We start from the raw sequence: 9,848 nt of genomic DNA on the forward strand, positions 1-9,848 counted from the left end.
AACAATGAAATCTGGAAGTGTGGCGCCCAGGAGTGAAAACGGTCTCTTGGAGCACGCAGTTGAGATGAACTTTAGGTCTAGTTGGCAAAACTTCCAAGACAACAACAGGCTTCGCCACTGGTACAGTGCTGTAAAAGATTGACTTTCCTCTCTGCACGCACAGCCTTGGCTGTGACTCCTCTGTACAGGGGGATCTGTGCTGCTAGAACGAGGTGATCTTCACAATTATGTTCATGAGGGATCCACTTCTGATTGTTTTATTAAAGTCCTGAGAATCACTACCTTGTTTATACACTCACTTTTTCCTCTCCGTTTATTGTTTGTTCTGAGATCTTAAAAACAGTATTTACCCAGGTAGAAGTTCCAGGGGTCTGTGTATCTGTGTGTTTTAGCAGGTGGGAATGCTTGCGAGGGCAAACAAGGCATTTGATCTAGATTGGAGAACCAAGGAACCTTTCCTATGGAGGCGGTGCTGCTGAAACTGGTTGATGGGAGTGAGTTGTGATGGAAATGAGCATTTTAGATCAGAGAGGGGGAAGCACTTTTAAGGCCAAGGAAGAACTAACAGGAAATAGGAGATGCTATTCTGAGGAGATGATCCAGGAGGAGGGGCTCACAGCTAGAGTAAGACCAAAAAATGTAAGTGGTGTTTTGGATACCAGCAAAGCAAAAGCTTCCAAAAAGAGAGCCTCCAAAATCCCAGCTTTGACAAGCACCCGGGATCTTGCAAAAAGAACATCTGAAGATTTAAGCTGAGCCTGTGTTAAAATGTATTATTAAAAATTCTTTGAGGGGTTGGGGATTTAGCTCAGTGGTAGAGCGCTTGCCTTGCAAGCGCAAGGCCCTGGGATCCGATCCCAGCTCAAAAAAAAAAAAAAAAAAATTCTTTGGGGGCTGAAAGCAGAAGACACAGTTACTAGTATTTGCTGCTCTTGAAGAGAAACAAAGACGCATTCCCAGCACCCACAGAATTCCCAATGACTAATTCTAGTTCCAGGAGATTTGGTGTCCTCCTTTGGCCTCCTTGGGCTCTAGCATGCAGTGGTGCACATTAACTTATCAAGGTAAACCTACAGGCACAGAAATCATTTTAAAAAATATTTATTTTGCATTATGTAAGAAGCCAAACAGATTTGTCAATGCTAAGTAAGGCTTTTTTTTTTCCTTTTTTTCGGACTTGGGGACCGAACCCAGGGCCTTGCGTTTGCTAGGCAAAGCGCTCTACCACTGAGCTAAATCCCCAACCCCAAGTAAGGCTTTCTTAAGGGTTCCAGCCTTCACAGTAATTCTAGTCAAGCTTTATTAAAACAATCTGATCTGGAGAGATGGCTCAGCGGTTAAGAGCACTGACTGCTCTTCCAGAGGTCTTGAGTTCAAATCCCAGCTACCACGTAGTGGCTCACAACCATCTATAATGGAATCTGATCCCCTCTTCTGGTGTGTCTGCAGACAGACAGCAACAGTGTACTCACATAAAATAAATAAAAATCTTTTTAAAAAAAGAAAAGGACCAGACTGAGCATCACAAGACCTAGTCTATAAAAACATAAAAAATAAAACAATCTGGAGTGGATCCCTCATGAACGTAATCGTGAAGATCACCTCGTTCTAGCAGCACAGATCCCCCTGTACAGAGGAGTCACAGCCAAGGCTGTGCGTGTAGACAGTAAAGTCAATCTTTTACAGCACTGTACCAGGGGCGAAGCCTGTTGTTGTCTTGGAAGTTTTGCCAACTAGACCTAAAGTTCATCTCAACTGCGTGCTCCAAGTGACATGGTAATTCATGTCACAGTGATTAGCGGGGTCCAAAAGTGTGAAAATTTACCTTAGTTATTCCAGTTGTTACGACGAATTCTGGCCCTAAATTGAGAGCTGCTGACATGGACAGTATCCGCCTTTTTCTTTCTTTCTTTTTTTAAAGGCAAAGTTTCATTCTATAGCCTAGGGGGCACGGACTGGAATTTACTGTATAACACTAACTGCCTCCAAACTCAATTCTATCTCACCGTCCTATGTGTGAACTCTCACATCCAATTTTTGAAGTCACTTACAGAAAAACAAATTATAAGGAGACAGGTAGAGCTTGGAGGGAAACAACTCGAGAAATAGAACCCTGTGTTTACTCGCAGCTGGGTATTACATAGACACGGTACTTTGTTGTCATAGTTACTGCCACCTCCGGAGCCAATGAGGTAGTCTCTAGATCATTGAGGCCAATGACTTGCGCTGTAACAACAGTCATCACAGGAAGAACGGCCCAGGGCACCAAAAGCGTGCACGGTCTCCAAGGCTCCCGCCGGGTTGCGCCTGCGCGTCCCCTGCTGAGTGCGGTTGCCATGACAGCGACTGGGCCGCTGGAGCCCAGCGACCCCTGCACCTTCTGCAGGCTCTCAGGGAAATCCCACCTCAACCGCAGGGCGGACCTGCTCTTCCCGTGGTGCACATTCCAGATCTCTTCGGATCCCCGGTGAGCTCCTTCATGTGGGCTGGTGGGCTTCGGCGTGCTCGTGACTGTCCTCGAAGGTCCGGACAGCCACAAAGGCCCGGGAGACAGCGTTGTGTCCTGCGCGTGGGCTGAGGGAAAGGACTGTCGTGCTAGCTTCGTTCAGCGCAACCTTGCATCCGGATGAAGCTCTGCAGGCCGGTGGGGACACCAACGTCTGAGGTCATCAAGTCAGTTGCCTTCTGCCTTTCAGCCTTCAACTCCATCCACTTCTCTCACCATCTGAGCACCGGCTCCTTTATCCTGTTTACCCCACAACCATCTCACCCTTCCCTATCCACGCTGTGCGTTGTGAATGTCTTCACCATTCTGTCACCTATAGGCCATCTCCTTCCGCTTCCCTACAGCGAGGCTTTGCATGGCTGTACATTTCTCATCTTTCAGCCTTGCAGTCCCTCCCTGTAAGGAGTTTCCGTTTCTCTGCACTGTTACAAATTCTCTGTCTTGGCTGAATTTGAGACGGGTGAAGTAAACGTTGCAAATACATAGGCTGTTGCAAACCTATTGTATTTTGAAAATAGAAAGAAATTTAAATGTTCTGGACTTCTTGACAGCTGTATACACACTTACCATATGTGAAAGTTTAAATTCTGTTCCTTGTTAAGTACTATGTTAAATACAAATTTGAGCAATATGTTCATACTTGTAAAAATGTCGTTCAAAAATGATCGTACAGCCGAATTTACTTTTAGGCCAAAGTACATTCAATCCCGGGGGATTGTGGGATTTGCCAGAGTGGGGATACTTGAAACGGTTCCCCTCCCCGCACCGCCCTGCCCCCCCTCCACCCCCGTGTCAAGAGCAACTTAACGTATTTTTGGCAAAGGAGCAGGCCCATTGAACCTTAAAAAAAAAAAAAATACAGAAGTACTAAAGCCTAAAATGGAATAATTTAGATCCAATGACATTTTACTTTAGCCTGGAAAGTATTATTTAAGTCATACTTGGGTCTCATAATATGCGTACCGTGTTGGTCCTTACTACTGCTTTCTCAGTATTCGGGTTTAAGTGTAAACCTATGCTTGGGGAGCAGTAAGGTTACATTTTGAACAGGTATTTTGGGGGTTATAATATTTTGATCTCTCAGACCAAGAAAAGCAATTAAAGCAGTATTTCAAATGTCTCATGCTGAGGGTCAGTTCTGATTTCCAAATGGTAAAAATTCAGTTTTCTGTACTAGATTAGAAAGGACAAAATTCTGCTGCTTTTCTAATTCTTCATATCAAATAAAATAAAGCAGAATCTCTTGAAAACATACACAGAAGCTGGGCAGGGCACATGCCTTTAATCCCAGTATTCCTTGGGAGGCAGAGGCAGGGAGACCTCTGTGAGTTCGAGGCCAGCCTGGTCTACAAATCAAGTCCAGGACAGCCAAGGCTCTGTTACATAGAGAAACCCTGCCTCAGAAAACAAAACAAAAAGAAGAAAAAGAAGGGGAGAAGGAGAAGGAAGGAAGGAAGGAAGGAAGGAAGGAAGAAAGGAAGGAAAGAAAGAAAGAAAGAAAGAAAGAAAGAAAAAAAGAAAGAAAGAAAGAAAGAACGAACGAACCAGAGAGGCAGTTAGGTTTTCTTTTATAACGTGCTTCCTCCTCTGATAAGTATTGGACAAAAATTATGGGGCTGGGGAGATGGCTCAGCGATTAAGAGCACTGACTGCTCTTCCAGAGGTCCTGAGTTCAATTCCCAGCAACCACATGGTGGCTCACAACCATCTGTAATGGGATCCGATGCCCTCTTCTGGTGTGTCTGTAGACAGCTATAGTGGTGTACTCATATAAATAAAACAAATACATCTTTAAAAAATTATGACAGGTTTAAATTATAGTCTTTTTCTAGTCCTCTTAAACAGTCCTAAAGCAGGGGTGGGGTGAGGAGATTTTGATTTATGAGGCATTTGCAAGGCATGGACTCACATGGAGTCGTGGGTTGTGCTCCCAGCTCCTAGTCAGCAGCTCTAGGGCTCCCGTGATACAGCCTACGGCATACAGAGCATCTCGCTTAACCTGAAGTGCAAACAAGCGGCAGAACTAAGAAACCGTCTTAACGTAACCAACATCGACCGTGTGTACTCTGTGCCAGTCCTTCTTCACATGTGTGCGTTTGACATGTTCATGGTGTGCGTTTTACATATAGATTCTGTTTGTTTTACATATAGATGCTGTACATTTTTCTTCTCTTCATTTATGTCGGGCCATTCTCATGTTGTTACATCATTTTTAACCTTTTTTAAAGTATATCTTATTTAGGAATTGAAGCCACCTGTGAATTGTATTTTTGTGTCTAAGGTTATGTGTGTTTGAATTCTATTTCTATAGACGGAAGGCCGATTAGGGTGAAAAGTCACATGAGTGGTTGTTCTAGTTTTATGGCCGAGTATTTGTTTGTTCCTTAGTGTCCCTTCATGATTCAAAACCAGTCCCTTCCTCAGAGCCAGAAAACGATCCCCCTGTTGTAGGTAGAGGGCAGAACTATTGTTTGGCCTCTTTCCACCTACAACTCATTTTTACTTTGACCTTCAGCTTCCCAGCTTACCCTTTAGATGTGAGACATTTGAGAGGCCTAAAACACATGTGTTTGCACTTGCTAAGATGCTAAATGACCATTTCTTCAGTATCTGCTCAGAGGGAAGACTATACTCATGCACTTTGTTAAATGGGGGCAGTTTTAGGTACACTTTAAATATCAGAGACTTTATAACTCAAACATGTTTCTTATTGCTTTGCGATCCATTGAATTAGATTTTTAGGATTTCCCAACCACCAAGTCTGAGTCCACTGGGGAGAAAATTTGTTCAGGGATACTCTAACACCATCCCAGGCAGAGGGATCTGGGTGCACAGAGTCAAGGAATTAATCACCAGCCGCATAACGGGGGCATTGGTCATATGACTCGAGAGCCCGAGGCTAATGGTGATCAGAAGATGAACTGAGAGTGGAGGGCAGGAACCAGGCTGTGGGGAATTTCGGGTGCCAAGTAAAGGGGTTTAAACTCTGCCCGAAAGCAATGCAAACCTTAAGCAGCAAGAGATCTGCATCTGGAATGAGCCTTCTGGGGGCTTCACAGAGCACAGGCTGTGTAGAGCCAGCCGGGCCCAGCCGCTCCAGTGGTGGCCAACTGTGCTCTTTGCTCTTCAAAGTGCATCATGAGTGCCTACACTAAGCCAGCAAGCATAGGGAAGATGATCGGGAAAAAGCAAGCAGCTACAGATCTGGGGGACTCTGTGGTGGTAAGGTGACTGGGGAAGAGTCGGGGATGATACCCAGGCCAGGATGTGTCACTTTATTATTTGTTGGTGACTATAACTGTGACATCCAGAAGGTAGTTGGGGAAGTGGTGGATGAATCAAGCCAAGTTGTTTGGTTGACAATTGAGAGTGCACTGATCTCGGCTCACCAAGTGTGAACTATCCACGTGGAGGAGGGCCCCCAAGTCATCGAGACACGATTAATGAACCGAAGGTCTCGAAAGTTTGAACCAAGAGAAACAAAGCATTGGTCTATTCTGAAATGATGTGCAGGCTTAGGGCTTAAAAAGCTGTCGTCAGCCTTGCAGGTTAGCAGCAGACAGACCATCCTGCCAAAAGGAGGGGCATACCCACAGAGAAACGCAGACAGAAGTGCATCAGAAGCCAGGCATAGTGGTGAACACCTGTCATCTCAGAAAAGGAGGTGGAGGGGCTGGAGAGATGGCTCAGAGGTTAAGAGAACCGACTACTCTTCCAGAGGTCCTGAGTTCAATTCCCAGCAACCACATGGTGGCTCACAACCATCTGTAAAGAGATCTGGTGCCCTCTTCTGGCCTGCAGGCATACATGCAGGCAGAAAGCTGATGTATACATAATAAATACAAAAAATAAATAAATAAAATAAAAAAGGGGTTGGGGATTTAGCTCAGTGGTAGAGCGCTTGCCTAGCAAGCGCAAGACCCTGGGTTCGGTTCCCAGCTCTGAAAAAAAAAAAGAATAAAATAAAAAAAATAAAAAATCCTGCCATCTTTAAAAAAAAAAAAAAAGGAGGAATTCGAGAATTCGAGGCCACCCTGGTCTGCACAGGGAGCTCCATGCTAGTGAGACCCTATTAAAAAAAGCATTTTTTTAAAGAAAAATTAAGAGTGTATGACCAGACTGTTCCTGAGCTCTTAGAAGCAGAAGGATGAGGAACTTAGAGTCAGCTGAGCTTGAGTTCCTGATTCTGATCCTCTTCCTCCTCCTCCTCTTACTCCTCCTCTTCCTCTTCCTCCTCCTCTTACTCCTCCTCTTCCTCTTCTTCTTCCTCTTCCTCCTCCTCTTACTCCTCCTCTTCCTCTTCTTCTTCCTCCTCTTCCTCCTCCTCCTCCTCCTCCCTTCTAAGTGCGGGGGTTACAGGTGTGCGTGCTGTCCTTACATCATGTCCTTTCAGTAACACTCTCAAGGTAGTAAGGAATTAGCTGAGAGTGACAGCAAGCTCAAATCATAATGGCTTTAGTAGTGGGGAATATATCTCCATAATAGAATTTACATGTGTGACTTCTCAGGGAAAGACGATTGGTCCAAAAGAGAAGACGGCTATTAGATGGCTCAGCAGGTGCAATCTGCAGAACCCACAAAACACTGGGTGCAGTGGCATGCGTCTATAATCCCGGCAGCAGTGTGGTGAGATGGAGGGAGAGGTAGGCGCGGCCCAGGAGCTTGCAGGCTGACCAGCCTAGGGTGTGCAGAGCTGTGAAAATGAGAGAGACAGCCTCAGCAGGGCGGAAGGAGAGCACTGATGGAGTCCTCTGATCACCTCACATGTGTGTGAAATCCATGTGCCTGCAACACACACATGCACGCATGCACACACATTTAGAAATTAAAAACTTTGTAGGCTGCATTTTGGAACTGTAAGGTCCAGGTTTCTCCCTTTCGGTTTATTTTTGTCGCGTGGTTTCCATTTGACGGCATCAGATTGGCTACTCGGGTTTCAGCCCATAGAAATAGGAAGAGGCAAGGAAGAGGAATGCCTGGAAGCAGTGCAGAACTCCATTTGTCTCCTACTGGTGAGATCTCGGTCACATGAACATTGCCTACCGGTGCTGAAGGCAGCTTTTCGATTGTTACAGGTAATGTCTTATTTCTGAGGAAGAAGGAAAAGTCCAAGTTATAATTAAAGGACACCTGGAGTCTCAGCCACACTCCTGCGTTTGTTCCAACTGCTGTCACAGCCATCCAGTGATGCAACCATCTATTGAACCAAGGTGTATCCGCAGTGCCAAGCTGTTACCACTATAGAGGAGGGCAGAGAGTCAAAGTGGCTTCATAGGAATAACATTTAAATACCGGTTAGGGCTGGAGAGATGGCTCAGAGGTTAAGAGCACTGACCGCTCTTCCAGAGGTCCTGAGTTCAATTCCCAGCAACCACATGGTGGCTCACAACCATCTGTAATGAGATCCGATGCCCTCTTCTGGTGTGTCTGAGGACAGCTACAGTGTACACATATACATGAAAGGTAAATAAATAAATCCTTAAAAAAAAGATAGAATTTAAAAAAAAAATAACATTTAAATACCGGTTAAAGAAACAAAAACGAAAAAAAGGAGCCTGGAAGGAATGCTGAATAAGATGGGCTGGACCAGAGTGCAGGCAGGCACGGTGTCGCAGAACAAAGAAGGCTTCTGTGGAAGAGTGGACAGGTGAGAACAGCAGGCACCTGTAAGAATGGGAAACCGTCCAATTGGATGTGACATTTTCAGATTCTCATTCATTGCCAGAACATTGACAAACACAGAACAGTGTGTGTGAGGGGCATGTTGTCCAGGAGGACGACAGCTGGGAAGGACTAGACTAGACCACCAGAAGTGGGTATTTCCTTGTCTTATCACTAAGTTATACTCTTAGGCCTGTATCCTCATTTTTGATATCAGGGCTGTCTGAGCTTGGCCAAATACCAGTAGAGAGGAAGATTATGTGCATGTGGAAAAGAAAACGCAGGACTAGAGAATAGGACCTAGATGACAGGTAATGGGACTGACCTTGGTCAAGAGGATGATTGTCCTGGTTAGCCTAGAGTCATCTGAGAGGAGAGCCCCTATGGAGCAATTGCCTGGGTCTGTGGGTATGACTGCGTGAGTGACTTTTGATCATGAATTGATGCAGGGGGGCTCAGCCCACTTCGGGCATCGCAGTCCCTAGGCAGGTGAACTGCATAAGGCATCTAGAAAAGGAGCCAGTAAGCAGTGTCCCTCTTTCCTGCTTAAATTCTGATGCTGACTTCTCTCAGTGTCGGACTGTGACCTGGAAATGAGGCCAGGTAAACCCTTTCCTCCTTGAAGTTGCTTTTGGTCTGAGTGTTTTGTCACAACAGAAGAGAAACCAGGAGAGTGAACATCTTTCCCCCTGAGGAAGGCGAGATAAGGATATCTAAAGATGAAGGCTCACATGTGGGGGTGGGAAGGAAAGAAAATGGGCTCAGCTTTTTTAATGTGGAGAACGAGATTGTTCGTCAGGAGCCAGAGCCAGGGTTTCCAGTACCGGCAGCGCATAGACCGACCTAGAAGATGGAGACCATGAGTCTGTAGCGGCTTTACTCTGTGTGCTTTTTTGGCGTTTCCCTTCCAGCACCCAGCGACATAAAGTAGATAAAGATTTGTGAAACTTTCCCAGGACTGGTATTTTCAGGAAGGTGGGACAAGGGACAAGATAATTGAGAATTTTGGTGAGGTTTAATAAAAATATCGGGCAGGTTGGGCTAACGTTTAAGCCCAACCTTAAACCGGAGCCTTTCTGCATTACATTGGGAAAATAAAATGACACCATTATAGTAGATGATTGCTATAGAATTATTTATCTAGACATTCTATTCCTTGGCAACAAGGCCTGAAGAGCAGAAAGCAGGGACAGATAACGATACTCACACACCAACATCTGTGGTAGCATCTTCCACAGTAGTGCAGAGACAGAGGCTACTCAGTATCTCTCAGCAAATGAGTGGTAGATTAACTGTGTGCAGGACAGTGGACTATTGGTAGAGGCAGGGAACTGGCATTGGCTGAGGTGGGGATAGAAGCTGAGTGAAATGGGCCAATACAGGGAAAGTCGCCTGTGGTTACACTTAACAGTGGGCACTTTGCGTCCTCAAAAACTAGAGGACAAAGAAAGGCACTTGCTGTGGGCTGGGGAAGGCAGTCAACTCCTGTGCTACAGGTACAGATTTTCTGTTGGGGATAGTTTTCATGTTCTGAAAATGAAAACGGAACATTCTGTACACGGATGGTGGTGATGGATGACACATGTTGTGAATACATTTAATACCCATCACTTCACATATGTGAAGATGGCTAAAATGGTAAGTTTACACTTACATATAGTTCACCACAATTTTACAAGGC

This window comes from Rattus rattus, chromosome 1 (genome assembly GCF_011064425.1).
Source record: "Rattus rattus isolate New Zealand chromosome 1, Rrattus_CSIRO_v1, whole genome shotgun sequence".
Lineage (NCBI taxonomy): Eukaryota > Metazoa > Chordata > Mammalia > Rodentia > Muridae > Rattus > Rattus rattus.